Source organism: Phascolarctos cinereus, unplaced genomic scaffold (genome assembly GCF_003287225.1).
Source record: "Phascolarctos cinereus isolate Bilbo 61053 unplaced genomic scaffold, phaCin_HiC Scaffold_4;HRSCAF=312, whole genome shotgun sequence".
In the NCBI taxonomy this organism is placed as follows: Eukaryota; Metazoa; Chordata; class Mammalia; order Diprotodontia; family Phascolarctidae; genus Phascolarctos; species Phascolarctos cinereus.
In genome coordinates, this window is record NW_027555847.1 from 628,655,463 (window position 1) to 628,674,419 (window position 18,957).

Genomic DNA, 18,957 nt, shown 5'->3' on the forward strand with positions numbered 1-18,957 from the left:
CTTTTGCAAATTTCTCTTTAAAAAAAGCTTTATTGATACTTTTTATACTGAAGTTGTTTTCCAATTTACTCATCTCAACCACTGCATCAAACCCTTTAATATAACAAAGAAAGGCAAAAAAGCAAAAATCACATCACATATGACATTCCACATTCATATTCCTACATATCTATGCCCAGAGGAGGAAAGTACACATTACCATCTGTTTTCTGGGATTTGCAGGAGATTGGTCACTGCAATGAGTTTGCAGGATACTAATCATTGTAATTTATCTGAATTAAGCTGCCTTTTATTGTACTATAATCCCCATTGTACAGATAAGGACACTGAGGCTTAGAAATCTTAAGTGATTTGCCCATGATCATATAGCTAGGAAGTACTGGGAATGGGATTTGAACCCAAACCTTACTGATGGCAAGTCCAATAAGCTATCTGCTATTCTGTGCTGGTGCAACTTGATGAATACATATGTTACCCTGTCCAAAGGCCCATTGGCATAGGGCTTTTTTTATTGGTGGAGATGAATGTCCTGCCCTGTGTGAGGGGTAGGGTAGAGATTGTGAGAAATGGGGGAACTTCAGTTCCTGTGAATCCCCTTTGGGACTTTTCAAGTGCCAGTCCACCTTGGCACTCATCAAGTTTCAAATCCCCTTCAATCATCGAGTCATTTTGAGTACTTCTAGTTTTCACCTTTGAGAGAGAAGATAGAACAGGCCAGCCTCAACTTTGGGTTGCTGAAGGAAAAAACTCTGGGAAGACATAAGAGGCACTGACAGTCTCCCTCATATCCATATATCTAGCTTGCTACTCTAGGCACTTTGGGGAGTTTCCCTTTGGGTGAGATCTAGGATAATCTCTTTAGGTTGAGCCTCAGAGTTACCTCATTCCCAATGGGAGAGCTCCTTCACGCTAAATGGTCTGGTACATGATCTTCTACATATACTGTTTCTGATTTCTAGATTCTTATGATTTGGATAAATGGGTTTCTTTGCTATTTGCTATGTCTGTTCAATGTGGAACTTGTATTTGATGGGAAAAGAGTCAAACCTTGAATATAGAGCTTGGGGTCTCCCTTGCCATCCAATAATGACAAAATGATCAGAAGTTAGCTTGAACCCAATCACATCCCCTAGACTAACAATATTTAAGGGAGCAGATAGATATAATTCTAGCCCAGTACCCTTTCTCTCTGAGAAAAACAGATTGGTCTCTGGTCCTAACTTCTATTTTCCTTTCCTGGCAAAAATGAAAACTTTTCTTGGAGAAGGGTCAGGTGAGAAGAGCCTAGAGATATCTATTTTGCCTCCCTTTGAGCCGCATCAAGACAGCAGTCACCACAGATGGGGTCCTCTTTGCTACACCATGGGAGCTTTTTCTACACATATTATATGTCAACAGGCCCATACTACAGTTATATTAACTGGATTAAAAACATCAGTCTTTGAACTCAAGAATGTGAGAGTTTGAAGAGACCTTCAGTGTCATTAATTTCATTCTCATTATTTTACAAAGTGGGAAACTGAGACTCAATGAAGTGGAATAACTTGTTCAAGTCCTCAAAGTTAGTGGCAAAATCATCTCTAGTAAAGTGACTCCTTCAGGCGTTCTTAATCTTTTTTTTTTGTATGTATGTGTATGTCATGTATCACTTTGGCCATCTGGTGAAGCCTATGGACCCCATCTCAATTTTTTTAAATGCATAAAATAAATATGATTACAAAGTGAACCCATTATATTGAAATATGGTTACACATCTATCTATCTGTCTATCTATCTATCTATCTATCTATCTATCTATCTATCTATCTATCTATCTATCTATCTATGTATATAAAGCAAGTTCCTGGACCTCAGCTTAAGAAACTGTGCTATAAATCCAATGCTTTCTCATTGCGATTTAAGGGAGCAAACCATTTCTAGCTGAGATGAGAAAGACATATTTCCTACCTTTTGGTGATTTAGTACCTTTCAAAAAAATAGCCTTGTTTTTCAAATAGCTGGGTGGTCCAGTGGTTAAGAGTAGTGTTCTTGGAATCAGAAACACCTGAGTTCAAACTCCTTCTCAGATATTTACTAGCTGTGTGACCCTGGGCAAGTCACTTAACCTCTGTCAGTATCTTCGTATGTAAAACGGGGATAATAATAGTACCTATTTCATGGGATTATTGTGAGGATCGAATGAGATAATACATATTCAGTACTTTTCAAATCTTAAAGTATTATATAAATGCTAACTAATGTCAGCTACTATTATAATGAAACAATTCATTTAAAACTAGAAGAGACCTTTAGAGATTACCCTCTACCCACCTCCTCACTTGTAAATGACCCAAAGCTCAGGGAAAGTAAATGACTTATCCAACATCTTAAGGCAGTAAAGTGAGGATTTGAACCTATGTTGTTTAGACTTCAAATCTAGTTTTCTTTCCATTATATAGCATGCTGTAAATGAAAGTGATCTGTAACAATGACATACTATAAGCAAATCAGCAGTGAGAACCTCTATCACTTATATTCATGGTCATTTCTATGCAGGCTTCGGAATTTTTTTTGAAAGTTCACTGGTTTGTGGAACACAGATTTGCATGGGCTTAAATTCAGCCATAGAAAGAGGATAACAATGCAGTGGAGGACAGAACTAAGAGCGATGAGCTGAGATTTCATGGGGCCAGATTTTGTCTCCAAATAAGGAAAATCTTCCTAATTATTAGAGCTATTTGAAAGTAGAATGGACTGGATTCCCCATTCTTGGAAGTGCTTAAGCTCAGCTCAAGTGGCTTTTTGCTGGGAATTTGTAGTGAGGACTTGTGCTTCAGATATAATAACTCGTTCTAGATTAATTGTGATCAATTCCATTTAAATTCATCAACCATGTATTAAGAGCCTACTATTTGCAAGGCATAGTGCTAGGTGCTGGGATTACAAAGACAAAACTGTCAGTCCTTGCCTTCAAGGTGTTTACTTTGAAGTTTACCTTGTTCCCTTACAATCCTGAGATTATGAAATGTTCTACAAACACAATAGTCAACTAAAGAAATTTGGTTTATTGGCCTTTTCCTAGCCTGGAGGTACAGGACTCATGGAATTAACTAGGGGCACTAGAGTCTGACAGCTAGGGTCCAGAGAGAGGCAGCATAAAAGTGGATCCTCTCACTCATATCTCTAACCCTTCAGCTCCTTAGTCTTCTGAAAGTGGGAAGGGGAACTGATTACCAGATACTGATGTGGACGCACAAAGAGGAAGATGTGAGTCAAAAGTATTATTAGGGAACCAGAGGATTAAAAAAAATGAGGAGCCGGAGTCACCAAATTACCAAAGTTAAAGAGAAGTCCCTGGAGGAAACTCTGTATCATCAAGTTAGAAAGAAACTCAGAACCAGCTAGAGATTGGGTCTTAGAGGAAAAAGTAGGGATACTGAGAGGCAATTGATTTGGGTAGTGTCTTTCCACTATATCCTTCCTTTGAAAGCTTTGATCCCCCACCTCTCTGGTTTTTAAAGTGTTTTGACTAGTCTGAAATCTAACAGATTTAGAGTAGATTTAGACTTCTGTTAGAAACCGAGACATTATAGGAGGCAGATTTTGGTTCAATGTAAGGAAAAACATCCTACTGATTAGTGCTATCCAGAAATGGGTTGGGCCACCTCAGGAGGGAGTGGTTGTTCCCTCAGGGGAGGTTTTCTAGCAAAGGCTAGACCACTTTTCAGGAATGGTGTAAACAGGATTCTTGTTAAGTTGAACTAGATGACCCCTGTGGTCCCTTCCGATTCAGAAAGTCTGTGATTCTGTAGTGTGAGGTTTGGGGCTGAGAGTGGGCAGATTTTCAAAGCTTCCTGTATAATGTGCAGAAGGCAGCTAGATGTACAGGGTAGAGCCCTGGACTCAAAGTGAGAAAGACCCGAGTTTAAATCCTGCCTTAGATGCTAACTAGCTGTGTGACCTCGGGCAAGTCATTTAGTGTCTCTTAGCCTCAGTTTTCTCATTTGTTAAAAATGAGGATAATAATAAATCCTATTAATACTAATAATACTACATTGGGATATTATGAGGGTCAAATGAGATGAAATATGTAAAATCTTTTGAAGACCTTAAGTTGCTATATAAATATTATCAAAAATATCCCTTGGTGGGGAGGGTATTGAGGCAGCTGTGGTAAAGAAGAAATGACACAAGATTTGTAGTCAGAGTTCAGGTTCAAATCTCAACTCCGCTACCAAATGTCTATGTGACCTTGGCCAAATCACAAATCTTTTGTGGATTTCCATTTCTTCCTCTATTAAGTGAGGAAGTTGGACCAAGTGACCTTTAAAATCCCTTTCAATACTAAATTTGTAATGATATGGCAGGAGAGAGTCCAGTGACCAACCCTGAGCCCAGAGCTCAAAGCCTCATGGAACGAAAAATTAAGGAATTTTGGAAGACCACTGAACTTGCTAACTGCTACTCTTTGAACCTATTATGATAGCTCCATGGTTTTTGACTTGTTGCTTTGTACCTGGTCTATTTTATCTTAATCTCTTCTCAATCACTGTTTGCTGTCTTGTAAAATGACTCTCAAATGACCTAAGGATGTTCTTCTTGCCCAAGGACACTATTATTTCTGGTGTTTTTTTATTTTTTTCTGACCACCAGGACAAGATGGCTGCCAACCAAAAGTCCTCCTGATAGGAGTACCTTGAAGGTAGAGACTATGCAGGCAAATATGGTAACTGAAGGTCAGAATCACTTCTCAAACAAATCACTAGGGCTGGGCCACATAATTCAACGACAGAGGGCACAGAAGAAGCCAGGAGAATCTGGGCAAGTAGGACCCAGAATTGAGGGAGCAGGACTAATATTGTCTCCCTCTCTTGGACTCCCTGGATCCCTTCAAGACTCAGTTTTGGGTCCACCTTCTACATGAGGCTTTTCCTGTCCCCTGTAGTTGTTAGTGTGTCACCCCTCCCTCCCAACCCCAACCTCAATTACTTCTTCTTGATTTATCTTTGAGCACATTATATCTACCCTGCTCCCTGAGGGCAGGATTTATTTCAGGCTTTGCCTTTGCATCCTCAGTTTTTAGCATGGTGCTTTCAAGTAGTACATGCTTAAAAGATGATTGTTGAATGGAAATTAGAGGCTTTCTATTTCTGTTTGGTAGATGAGGAAACTGAGGCTCATAGATTCATGCATACTCACAAACTACTAAAAGTTAGTGCCAGGATCAAAACCCAGGTCTTCTGACTTCAGTCTCTCACTCTTTCCATTATACCAGACAGGCTCTTTCTGAAAGATATTTAGTGTCTGAAATGATTCCCTTTGTCATTACTTAAATTTGTTCAGTTCTTCTTTAGTTGAGTACCCTGGCCCCCATTAGTTTGAAACTTTAGAAAAGATCAATTAAGGAAAACTTAACAATTCTGTTCAATGCAATGACTAACTATGATTCCAGAGAACTAATGATGAAGAATGTTACCACCTCCCAACAGAGATGTGGTGAACCAAGGATGCAGATTGAAACATACAGTTTTGGACATGGCCAGTATAGGAATTTGTCTTGTTTGACTATTCCTATTTGTTACAATCAAATTTTTCTTTTTTCCAGATAGGAAGGAAAGAAAATGGAATTAATTAATTAGAAAATAGAAAAAAATTTAATTTTAAAAAGGACAGATAATTGATGCTTCAGCCACATAGGAAAGCCAACAATAGCTGATTGAAAGCAAGCCTCTTTGATAAGAATAAGCAAGGAGGCACAGATCTTAAAACAGGTTCATTGTCACACATGAAATAAGGAGAGAAGGTATAGTAGTAGATGTGGGAGCCAGGAATCAGTAATCCCCCCAAAAGTTACTAAGGGAACAAAAATTCACCAAACCATTAGAGGAGAAGAATATAGGAGAGGATTCTCCTTTGTCCAATCAGTTTTGAGGTCTGTATCTTGGGAAGGGTTAGTAAGGATAGAAGAAGGACAAAGTCTACCTGATATATTGATCTCCCTGTGACTTGTCCTGACTACCTCCTTAAACTAATGTAACTTTGGGTTTCACAGAAAATGAAGTGTTTTATTCCCCCAAGCCTTCTGTGCTTTCTCAGGAGCTATCCAGCTTCCTGAATTTTTTCCTAAGAATTCCACTTACCTCAGCAATAATCTCTTCCCTTCTTAATATTCATAATTCCATTATTGTGTAATGGAAAAGTACTTACTTTTGAGTTATAAGACCTGGGTTCTAATTTTGGCTCTGATACTTATCGACATGTGACTTTGACCAAATCACCTAACATTTCTGACATTAGTTTTTCTATTTTCAACACAGGCAAAACAAGACCTATTACTTATCTCTCAGGATTGTTGTAGGCGGGGAGTGATTTGTCTCCCTTAATGTATAATAAGATCACAGGCTTAGCATCAGAAAGAGTGTTAGAGGTCATCTATTCCAACCCTTTCATTTTCCAGACAAAGAAGACCAACAAAGTTAAATGACTTGACCAAGGGTATCTAGTTAATAAATGACAGAGCTGAGTTTTGAACACAGGTCGTTTGACTCCTCCAAATCCAGAAGTCATTCTGCTACAGTATATTGCTTCACTATTAATTATTATGAGAACATACTGAGCATCATATTAGCTGTAAGCATTCCATGGTACCCCTTATGATCAAATGCTACACTGGAAATGAGAAAATCCCAGTCTATGGCTGAATAACTTTTCCTGCCTCAAGCAAGTTTACCCAGAATTGATGCCTGGGCAAGCAATAAAATTCAGATTCTGTTACTTGGTATGCTGGGGGAATGGGGTTTTCTGGTTAATAAAAAGTTAATATGTAGGTACATGTGTGTGTGTATGTGTGTGTGTGTGTGTGTGTGTGTGTATACATACATACATACATACATACACATTTATATATATATATATATATATATATATATATATATATATAATGTCACAAAAGTCTTAGGGAAGTTTTAAACTTTAATAGCTTATAGTTCTGGATCCCAAAAGATTTTTGGGTCGTCCCACATTATTCTACCATGGAATATCACTTTACAAATAATTAGATTTCAGTAAATTGTATTTAATGTAGAATCTATTCTAAACATAGCTTAATATTTTATTGGTGATTCAGAGAGTCCTTTAGGATTCTGTTTTGGGTCAGGATCATAAGTTTTTATTTTAATGAGAAAACTTGAGATAGGTCGTTGAACTGCAAATTGCCGTCAGTAAAATACTGAGTAATGGATCTGACTATACAATAATGGCTACAGTGAATTGTGTGAACCACTAAAATTCATTCTCTGTTCAGTGCATTTTCTGTCCTCTTTCCTTCTTCCATGCCATGAAAGAATCTGGCAAAATTACATCCCTTAGTGTCATCTTTTATAAATTGTATCTTTAATAGTCAGGAACTTCATCCTGAGCCTCCCCCCATCCCCACCCCACCCCACTTTCTTGCTAGTTCTATCAGAGTATCAAGTTCTAGAGCCACTCCTATCTTGATGAAGTTTGCATAGGAGAGTTTGGGGAAATAGATAAAAATTTTTAAATGCTTATGGGATTGAATTAACAACAGGTGACAATGAATTTTCGTCTGAGGCCTTTGGAATAGCATTTAGAAATAGAATCACTCCAGCTCAATTCATAGAAATCATAGATTTAGAGCTGGAAGAGACCTTCCAATCCAATCCCTCAATTTTATAAGGGAGGAAACAGAGGAGGTAAAGGTATTTGCCTATGGTCACCAAAGCTGTGAAAGCCATTAAGTGGAATTTGAACTTGGGTCCTAGATTTGTCAAGTTCAGTTGTTTTGTCACTGTACCATGCAGAACCTAACAAATGCTTGGGACTCAGCAATGTTCCAGGAACTGTGTTAGATGGTTGGAGTAAAACCATCATGATCTCTGTCAGAAGCGACTTCATATCATTCAACCCATCATTTTATAGATGAAGAAACTGAGCCTGTATAGATCAGAGGTTCATAGTCTGGGGTCTAGCATACTTTAAATCCTGTGTAGGGGATGTTGAAGATGGGCCCAATAGAAAACTGTGGGGAGCTTGGGGGTAAAGAAGCGGTCCATTTAAAAATGTTATTTGACATACTCACCAAATAAATATTCCTTCTGCAATGGTTTGTCTGAGTTTGTAGGCTGCTTCAGTAACTGGAATGTTTTCTCTCCTCATGTCTACTTCTTTCAAACCCTCCCTAACTTCAAAGTGCAGATCCCCCAATTATTAGTGTTCTTCCCAATTATTTTGTACTTACTTTGTGTATATTTTATATTTGCTAATCTGTGCAGATATACGTCCCTCTTCCCCTAATTCCCGGGAAGAATGTAAGCTCCTTGAAGGCAGGGACTCCTTTTTGTTTTGTCTCGTATACCCAGAACATAACTAAATGTCTCCACAAAGTTGGCACTTAATAAATGCCTACTGAGTCAAATTAACTTGGAAGGGAACTCTTCTTGTCTCTCTAAAATGGTGTGGCTCTGCTTGTTCTTGGGAAACTCTAAAAAAGAAAAAAAAGTCTTTTCTCTTACAATGTTTGAAATCAATATAAAACCCCCTAAAAGCACTTTTATAATCCAGAAAGAGACAGACAGGGAAGGAGTCCTCATAAACCTGTAGCAGATATTCATGATAAAAGACATCCAGGAAACAGACTTACTTCAGCTTTTAATAGACTTTGTATTGAAACATCATCTTGATCCTGTCTTGGTCAACATATTTACCTTGGGTCAATATACCTGGGTTATTCATTTCAAGGCAAGTTAGTACTGTGCAACTTCTAACTTTCTCAACAAATATCTGGGCTAGATAGGTATTTTTTATGTTAAACAAGTTTTATTTTTTCTTTTTATGATTTGACCAAAAGTCCCAGAGAGGTTTTTTTCCCTCTATGTAATTGTCTCAGTTTCCTTATAATGATGTCATAGGGTTTCAATGCATTTAATTTTTTTTCCATCTTTTAGTTTCTAAGTGACTTTACTCTCTTGTTCAGAAATTTTGGACAGTTAGTTCCCTATTGTAGAGAAGACAGGATCCAAGATTCTGATCTAGGTATTCAAGGCCCTCTTATTCTAGACCCAAACTACCCACCTGCATAACTGTGGGTAAGTCATTTAACCTCATAAGTCACATAAAACTCAGTTCCTTCATCTCTAAAATGTGGAGGTGAGACCAGATGACATCTAAAGTTGTTATTCAAAAAGTGGGGAAGCAGTGAGGGGAACAAATGATTGTTCCAAAGCTGATTTTAATACAAAAGGAAGAAGTAGAAATGATATGAACCTTAGCCAGGGGTGGGAGGAGTGAGCACCTCATCTTAGAATTCCTGATAGAGAAGGCAAAGGGAAATCGGCATAGGCAGATAAGGTGCCTTAGATTTTGGGAAAGGGAATTCCAAGGATCAGTCAATCAATAAGGATTTATTAAATGTCTATTATGTGCCAGGCACTATGCTCAGTGCTGAGGATACAAAGGAAGGCAAAAGATGGTCCCTGCCCTTGAAGAGCCTTCAATCTCATGGGAGAGACAACACATAAGCAAATATGTACAAATGAGCCATATGGAGGATAAATAGGAAGTCATCAACAGAGAGCAGGCTCAGAATCAAGAGGGATTGGAAAGACTTCCTGTAGAAAGGCTCTGAGAAAGATTATCTAGAATTCCATAGCTGAAAATCAAGCAGAGGAAGTATTCCCAAGGTTATGTAGGATCCCATAGCCTAAAATCAACTCAAGGCAGAGCTCCTAAGGGATTATGGAAAGCTTTCAAGAATGAAATTCTGAAAATGCAAGTAGAAACAATTCCAATGAGGAGTAATAAAAGAAGGCTCTATATAAGGGGACTGATGTAAATGCATGGGGAAATTCATCAATTTACTTAGAGTTTTAAAAGATACATGTGAAAAAAAGATGAAAGCGAAGGCAGGTAACAGATGACCAATACAAAATAGGGGCCAGGTCCTCTGAGTATAGTGTAGATTCCTAAGGAGTTGAAGAATTATATCCAAAGAGTAGTCATTAATGGGTTGATGTCAAGTAGGATCATAGGACTTACAAGTGGAAGGGACCTTAGAGGCCATCTAATCCAACTGTTTCAACTTATAATTGACTTTAATATAGAATTTAATTGACTTTCCCAAAGGCAAAAAGATAGCAAGCAGAAGAGCAAGGATTTGAACCCAAGTCCTCTAAATCCAAATTTAGTTTATTCCATTGCTGGAACTTACCTCCATCAGGCAGAACTGTGATTTACATATCTTTGCATGTTTTGTTAAGTCAACAAACATTTATTAAGTACCTACTCTGTACCAGGTACTGGGCTAAACACTGAGGTTAACAAGAAAGGCTAACATTGTTATCTTCCCCCAAGGAGATGACATTCTAATGGAGAGGCAACATGAAAGCAACTATGTGATAGTACATATATACATTCATACACAAAAACATGCATATAGTATTGTGTATTTGTGTATATACATGTATATACATAGGTAAATATATATATGTATATATATATATGTATATGTTGATTGATTGATATTGGACAGGAAATAGGAATTTTAGCCCAGATCAAAGGGAATCCTCTTTCCCTAAACTCTGAATATACATATATGTGTCTATATGCATGTATATGTGAATATATGTATCTATCTATCTATATAGATAGATACATATACATATGTGAATGAATATATGCATATGTAAGAAATTAGAGGTAACCTCAGAGAAAGGAAATTAGCAGGGAGAAGGCGGCTGGTAAAGACCTCTTGCAAAAGGTGAGGTGTGATCTGACTCTTGAAGGAAGCCAGGAAAACCAGGAGACATAGTCAGTGGCATCATATTCAAATAGAATGGGGTCACTAAATTGTATCTAAGGATCTCTGTGGGCTGAATTTTGAGGTAGAGAACCAAATATCAGCATTATCTATGTTCTATTATATTTTGATTTGTTTTGCTAATTATTATTATTGTTAGGCTAGGCAATGGGGTTAAGTGACTTGCCCAGGGTCACACAGCTAGTAAGTGTTATGTGTCTGAGGCTGTATTTGAACTCAGGTCCTCCTGAATCCAGGGTCAGTGCTCTATCCACTGTGCCACCTAGCCGCCTCTTGTTTTGCTAATTATTTCCCAGTGATATTTTAATCTGCTGCTGGCTTCCCTGGGAAGTGTTGCCTGGCATAATTCAGCCTTCTGGCTATGCTTTTAGATACCTCTGGCATGGATGAGAAGGAGAGTGTTCTAGGCATAGGAGACAGTCAATGAAAAATCATAGAAGTAGATGGTAGGCTACCATGTGGGAGAGACCGCAAGAGGGCCAGCGCCGCTGGATCATAAATTACATGGACACTAGAATAATGTAAGACTGCAGGAAAAGTAGGAAGGGGTCAGGTTGCGACCCTGGAAGCAATAGGGAGCCACTGGAGTTTATTAAGTAGGAGAGTGACACTGCTTTAGGAAGATCACTTTGGCAGCTGGGGGATGGGTGTGGGGGAGAATGGATGGGAGTGGGGATACACATGACAGGTAGACCAACCAGAAGGTTATTGCAATAGTCTAGGCTTTGAGGGCCTGTACAAAGGGGACAGCTATATCAGAGAAGAGAAGGGGATGTATGTGAAAGATGTAAAGATGGACATGACAGGCCTTGGCAACAGATTAAATATGTGGGATGAGTGTAAGTGAGGAGTGAAAGATGGCACCAAGTTTGTGGGTCTGGCTGACTGGTAGGATGGTGGTGCCCTTAATGGTAGCAGGGAAGTCCTGAACTCCTGTTTCCCTACCCCACCAAAGCCACAACATCTTACTGCATCATAGGGTCATCAATTTAAAAAAAAGGAGGGACCTCGGAGGTCATCTAGTCTATTTCCTCATTTTACAAGTTGAGGAAACTGAGTCACAAAGACATTAAAGTCCTAAAGTTACAAAGATAGTAAGTGGTAGAGCCAGGATATTACCTAGGAATCTCACTCCAAATTCAGTGTTCTTGCCATACCTGAGGTGTTCTAACAGGAGAGTTGATTGACTACCTGTGAAAGATTCACCATCACTTCATTCCTTCAGAAGCGTTTGTTCCTGAATCTCTCTGGAGTATTTTCCACTTTGGAAGGCAGAGAGGTGGTGCCTGGATGTTGCTGGAACCCAGACAATCTCCACACAGTCAAAAACAAGCTCAACCTATGGCCCTCAGCCAGAGAAGAGGAAGGCAGACCTTGAATCACAACCTCATGGTGGATTTCAATATCATCTGCCTCTGAAAGGCTATTCAAAATTGTGTGTGCATGTTTTTCCCCTTTCTCTCCTACATGCCAGGGATGTGGCCTTGTCTGGTGCAATTTATTGTTTTCAGTGTCTGCTCTCTGGCATTTGAGCTTGTTTTGTTTCTGAAAGTACAAAAATAGAAACAGTCCTTGTGTGAGCTGGAGAACTTGAGGTCCTGAAAGGTTTTCAGTGAAAGTGTAGAAGGGGATTCTGATCTTACAGAGCCACAGTGGTCTATGTGACATTCAATCTGTCATTCAGCAGTCAACCGATCAATGAACATTTGTGAAGTGCCCACTTTGGGCCAGGTACATTGCTAAACATCAGGGGAAAAATTATAACCAAATGGTCTGATACAGCCAGGGGAGGAATGTTCTCTACCAGTTGACTTTTAGTGTAGAGTTGGGGGAGGGAAAAGCAATCAACAGGAGCACAGAGAGAATTGTATAAAGGAGATTCTTACTTCAGAGAGGGGCTCAGTTAGATGATCTCTGAAGACCTTTCCAGCTCTAAGATGCTGTGAGTCTATGAATGGGAAAAAAAACCCTGCCCCCAAACTTCACATCCTCTTTCCTCAGCACCCCTACAATTGTCTGCCAGCAATTGTGTGTCTTAGGAGGTAGCAAGCAGGATTAGGGAGCAATTAGAATAACCTGGAACTAGCAGGGTTGGAGACCTAAATTAGCCTGATTTGTGGTTGAGTTGTTTCAGCCGTGTCTGTCTCTTTGTGACCCTGTTGGGAGTTTTGTTGACAAAGATACTGAAATGGTTTGCCATTTCCTTCTCTAGTTCATTTTATAGATGAGAAAACTGAGGCAAACAGGGTTAAGTGACTTGCCCAGGGCCACACAGATAGTTTGTGTTCCTGACTCTAGGCCTGGCAATCTATGCATTGAGTCACCTAGCTGCCCTAGAGCTTGATTTAAGAAAGAATGTTTAACCAGGTGTCTTCATTCTATAATGTTATAGCTTTGTCACCTTGGGGCAGGTCAAGTAAATTCTCTGTGCTTCTGTGTTTTTTTTTTTTCTGTGGGACACAGGGTCATAGGATTTAGAGTTAGAAGGAATCTTTGGAGTCCTCTAGGTGGTCCAACAGATAGAATGCTAGACCTGGAATCGGGAAGATTTGAGTTCAAGTCCATCTCAGAGATGCTTATGGGCTGTGTGGCACTGGTCAAGTCACCTAACCTCTGTCTTGCCTCAGTTTTCTCATCTATATAATGAGGCTAATAATTCCCAAGGTTTTTATAAGGCTAAAAGAGGATATTATTTGTAAAATGCTTTGCAAACCTTAAAGTGTTATATAAATGCTTATTGAAGGAAACTTTTTTTAGAGTTTTAGGGAGGGGAAGTTGTTTGCCCATAGTCATACAAATACTACATTGTAGAGCTAGGATTAGAATCCAGATTGTCTTGAAATCCCATCCTTTTTGGCTCTCAGTGCTGAATTCTTGACTCAATGTGCTTACAGTATGGTAAAAACAAAATTAATGTAAAAATGCTTGGATAATAGGAATCAGAAATTGTTATTGTCAGTCAAGGTTCAGAAGGAGGTTAGGGTTAGTAGCTGAGGAAGAGGAAGTGTGGATGTGAGTTTGTGCCAGGAGCAGGGATCTCCTCCTGTTGCTCCCTTGCACATTCCTAGATCTCCTCTCACCCTCTGGCCACGACTCTGGGTGGCTGAGGGAAAAGGTCTATGAATAGTTGTCTGGCAAGTCAGGCTTTTCCAATCTGTGACTGGCTTCCTATGCCTGGCCTCGGAACACATAGCATCAGGCTGCTTTCTAACAGCTCCTGCAAGTTGTCTTCCCCTTTTAACCTAATGTGCTAAACAAGGAGTTAAAGTAGCAGCAGGGTTTAAAACCTGATTGTCGTGGGCTCCTGGTCCCAATCCTGATTCCTACGGCACATGTCTGATCTTGTTAACTCTTTTGTTCTGGTGGTTCATTTAGGATGAAATATAATCCCTCCTGTTGGGCGTTTAAAGCTCCATCCTACCTTTCCATGTTTACTGAAAATTATTCCCATCTATGAACTCTATATATCAGTCAAACAAGTCCGCTTACTATTTTTTGTAGACAACATTTCATTCCCCATCTCCATGCTTTTATCCGTTATTGTAAAGCATGTTTTGTTCAGTCATGTCTGACTCTGGGGTTTTCTTGGCAAAGACACTGGAGTGGTTTGCTATTTCCTTCTCCAGCTCATTTGACAGATGAGGAAACTGAGGCAAACAGAGTTAAGTGACTTGCCTGGAGTTATATAGCTAGTGTCTGAAGCTGGATTTGAACTCGGGTCCCACTGTGCCATTTTACTGCCCCTTAGAGTACCAATTATCTTTCAAAACTCAATTCAAATGTCAATTCTACATGTGACTTTTCCTGAAACCTCTTCTGTACTACTGTGTGTGTGTGTATAGCCATGTACATATAAAGGAATATCTATTTTGTATTTATGGATATGAATATGTGCTGTTTCTTCCCCAATAGAATATAAGCTGCTTGAAAGACAGGGGTTATTTCACTTTTGTTTCTATACACTGAGGGCCCAGTCTAGTGCCTGGTACATATTAGACACTTAATAAATGCTTGGTGAATGTTGAATTCTAATCAGCATATAGTGATACCAAATTTCATTATTTCTCTTAATTAAGAATTCAGTAGTCAACAATCACAAACATCTCAAAACAGGAAGAACAGAGAAAAGTACTCTGCTAGGAACTGTGATCATCTATTCCACACAGTGAGTGGTTTTCAAATTCATATTTAATGAGGGTCCAGCACATGGGTAGATCCCATTAGCCTGTTTCTCTGATGCAGTCTCCCTATAAGAAAGACATTAGGGAGCGTGGTTCCAGGAGAATTCTGATGGCATATAAATAAGTGCTTTAGAGGGACTGGCGCATCTATAGACATCCTTTAACAGGTTTGTAGCACCTACTATGTGCCAGGCATTGTGCCAAGCATTTTCTACATATTATTTCTTTTTACTCTCACAATAACTCTGGAAGGTAGGTGCTATTATCATTCTCATTTTGCTGATGAGGCTAAATCAGAGGTTAAATGACTATCCCAAGGTCACATAGCTAGGAAGTCGATAAAGTCACATTTAAACTCAGATCTTCCTGGTTCCGGGCCCAAAGCTCTGTTATTATTGTAATCATCCTGTAAATTGTTCTTCACTCTTCATAAATTGGTATATCTTTGCATAGCTCTCTGAATGTGCCGTCCAGTGGCACAGTAAAAAATTCCGTTGCATTCATATATCATTTTTTCAGTCACCCCCAATTGATGGGTACCTATTTTGTTTCCACTTCTTTGTCATAACAAAAAGTGCTGCTATAAATATTTTTTTAACAAATTACTCCTTTCTCTCTCTCTCTCGCTCTCTCTCTCTCTCTCACTCTCTCTTTCTCTCTCTCTCCACTGACCTTCTTGTGGTATTAGTATTGATCAATGGGTGAGCACTTTGGTGACATTTTGGGAATAGCTCTAAACTGTTATCCAGAATGGTTGAAACAATGCATGAGTCTCAACAGTGTACTATTGTGCCTCCAGACCCAGTGCTGTATGCACTGGTCACCTAGCTTCCCCAAGGCTCACTTCAGCTTCTTCTGACAACAGTTTTGGTGGATCTTTGAATGAAAAAGAGAATTTCATCAGTAAAATTTGGTTCAGTCGTGTCCCCCTCTTTGTGACCCCATTTTTGGAGTTTTCATGTCAAAGATCCTGGAGTGGTTTGCCATTTATTTCTCCAGATCATTTTACAGATGAAGAACTGAGGCAAACAGGGTTAAGTGACTTGCCCAGGATCACACAGCTAGTAAGTGTCCAGGGCTGGATTTGAGCTCAGAAAGATGAGTCTTCCTGACTCCGACTCAGGCACCCTATCTACTGCATCACTTTACCTTCTTCTAATCTTCACTACTTGTCTTTGTTTTGTCTCATCTATCATAAGAGTTTTTTTTTTTAATTCAAAGAAATGGTTAGCAGCCATTTTTTTTCTAACTAGTCTTCTCACTATTATTTCAACTTCACTTAATCCTATAAGGGATTGTAGGGTAATCAATAATGACCCCTCTAGCTGTCTTCTCCTTTTGAAGGTCTTTGCTTATTCTTTGAGAATTAATTAGGATGTTTTACAGTGATCTTTTTCAAGTTCTTAGCATCGCTTTTTTTGTTTGTTTGTTTGTTTTTGGCCACACTTTTCTTTGCATTTAGTATAACTGATCCAGCTTCATTATGAGCTTTGTGTGACCCTCTAAATGCCTGACTTCCCCTCATCAAGAGCTTCTGTTCTGCTTCTTGCAGGTATTGACGTGTGTTATTTAGGGGATACAACTTTGGCACACTTCCTTGGAGTCATATCCATTCTTAAAAACCTCAGAATTTACAACACATCAAAAGAGAGCCGTGAAGCATGTGCATGGCTTGAAATCTGGCACTCAACTGACAGAAACTTATGTAAGCAAAGGTGAGGAAACCAGCTCAATCCTGTTTCATCTGGTCAAGGTCAAGTGTTCTGAGTCAGCCCAGTGTCAGCAGAAGCACACATACATACCTGATCATTGCTGTCGCAGAATAAAAACATATCAAAATTATTTCTTGTCTCAAGTAATTTGCACACGAATGTACAAAAGTAACCAAGATAGACAATCTTATCTGATAAATACATTTAAAAAAGGTACATAATAAAATGCTATGTGGGATAGAAGGGGAGAGGTCATTATTGAGTTGAGGGATTGGAGAAGATTTTATAGAGAAAGTGGCATTTGAAATGGGCTTTAAAGGATGAATAGAAATTCAATAAGCAGAAAAGTGAAAAGAGGAACATTGTAGAATAGAGGGAGTACTTTCTCTGGTCATAGGACCTGGGTTCAAATCCCATCTCTGATGCTTATTATGTGTGTGATTTTGGACAAACCACTCAAGTTCTGTGAGGGTAGAGGAGCAGATGGGCTAGGTGACCCCAAAATTCCTTCTGACTCTAGATCCATAATCCTGAGATCTATGGTTCTATTATATTCTAGGCATGCGGGCAAGTATCAACAAAGGTAGTAAAGAACAGGGCTGGGGCTGCAGTAGAGCAGCACACCAGTGCGTGGAGAGTTGTATCATATAAAGGTGGGGTCCGACAGTGGAGCCTTGAATGCCAGGGTCAACATTTTGAAGTTACTCAGCAATTAGGAGCCGCAAAAGATTTTTGAGCAGAGGAAGGACTTGGTTTGGCTCTCTCCTCAGCTTTGTAAGCATGGGATTAATCAACTAATCAATGAATATTTACTGAGCATAATAGTGGGAGACTCAGAGAAATATGTGATCGCGTGGTTTTGAGAGACATAGCTTCTGGGTAACTTAATAGTTTTATCAGTAAGGCCAGTATGTTTATTAATACAAGAATGGTCATTTGGTTGTCTGTCTTAGACTGAAGACCCCTCATAGAGGTGTGCTTACAGCTTCTATGCCCTTGGAAGACCAGGTGTTCCTCAGGGTGGCAATCAACACTGATCGGTTAACAAGGAGAAAATGAATATTACAGTGAGAGGATGGGCTATATTACAATGAAGGTCTTGGAGTATGTGATTTAGATCACCCAAATCTTGGTCAAAGAGACTTATCAATTTCCATATTACCTGTTTGACAAAAGGGAGGATCCACATTTTCCCAGACTTGTCTGAGCAAACACAATAAGCAGGAATGTACCCATTAGCCCAAGCTTGGAATTTCTTTTACTGTCTTTGATTAGATCTCAGCCACCTTAGCTGGATAAATCTTTTAGAAAGATTTCTCACACTGGTTAATTTCTGGATGAGGAAGTAGAAAAGGGGAAAAATCTTGGTCTCAATACAATAATTAGTTATTAATACAAGAGAGTAATAATTATTTCTCATAATACTTCCTGCCCTCGTAGGCAGGGTGACAAGTCTATGGAGGTGACAAGTTATGAAATAAAATGTTTCAGGGATAAGTCAGAATAAAATAATGTTCCTTATACACTATTAGCTGCACAGTGAAGATTTGTTGCTATGGTAAAAGTGAATCTATAGTGAGAAGATCTGGATCTAAATCACAGCCTTACTACCCATGTAGTAAAACAAAGGACTTGGACCCAATGATTTCTGAGGATTAAGTCTCAGACTAGAGTTGGGAAGACTTGAGTTCAAATCTGGCCTCACATATTAGCTGTGTGACCCTGGGCAAGGCACTTAACTTCTGTCTGCCTAAGTTTCCTTAAATGCAAAATAGAGATGATAATAGTACCTACCTCTCAGGATTGTTGCTATGCTAAATTGAATTAATATTTGTAAAACACTTTGCAAACCTTAAACCACATATAAAAGCTAACCATAATAATAACAACATTGTGCTAATAATAATTTTAAATAATAGTAACAGTTATTATTATCTAAAGTCTCTGTTGTTCTAATCATACGATCCTAGGAAGGGACAGGGATTAGGATGGATGATCATCACTTTGGGCTTCATGGAGGAGGTGGGTTTGTCCTGGTCTGGAGAAGAGGGGAACAACTATTTCAGAGGAAAACAAGCAAAGAAGTGAAATGGGACTGAACGTGGGATGCAGCAAAAGCCGTTATTTTTGTATTATTTCCCCCTTATTCTCCATTCTGGATTCTTTAATCTGATTCTGGGCTTCTTGACATATTAATGGTCACTTTAATACATTTTGATTTTTTTCTCCCCTCAAAGTTGAAGCATTT

At 39.0% G+C, this 18,957-nt stretch overlaps 1 long non-coding RNA gene across 1 annotated transcript in view; it reads left to right on the top strand.

Moving 5' to 3' along the window:
- LOC144456720 (uncharacterized) overlaps positions 1–16,839 on the top strand; it is a 38,238-nt gene extending 21,399 nt beyond the window's left edge. Inside the window, exon 3 of the long non-coding RNA XR_013485750.1 lies at positions 16,550–16,839. This is a non-coding gene — a long non-coding RNA (uncharacterized LOC144456720). The remainder of the gene's footprint in view (positions 1–16,549) is intronic.
- Positions 16,840–18,957: the final 2,118 nt, after the last annotated feature.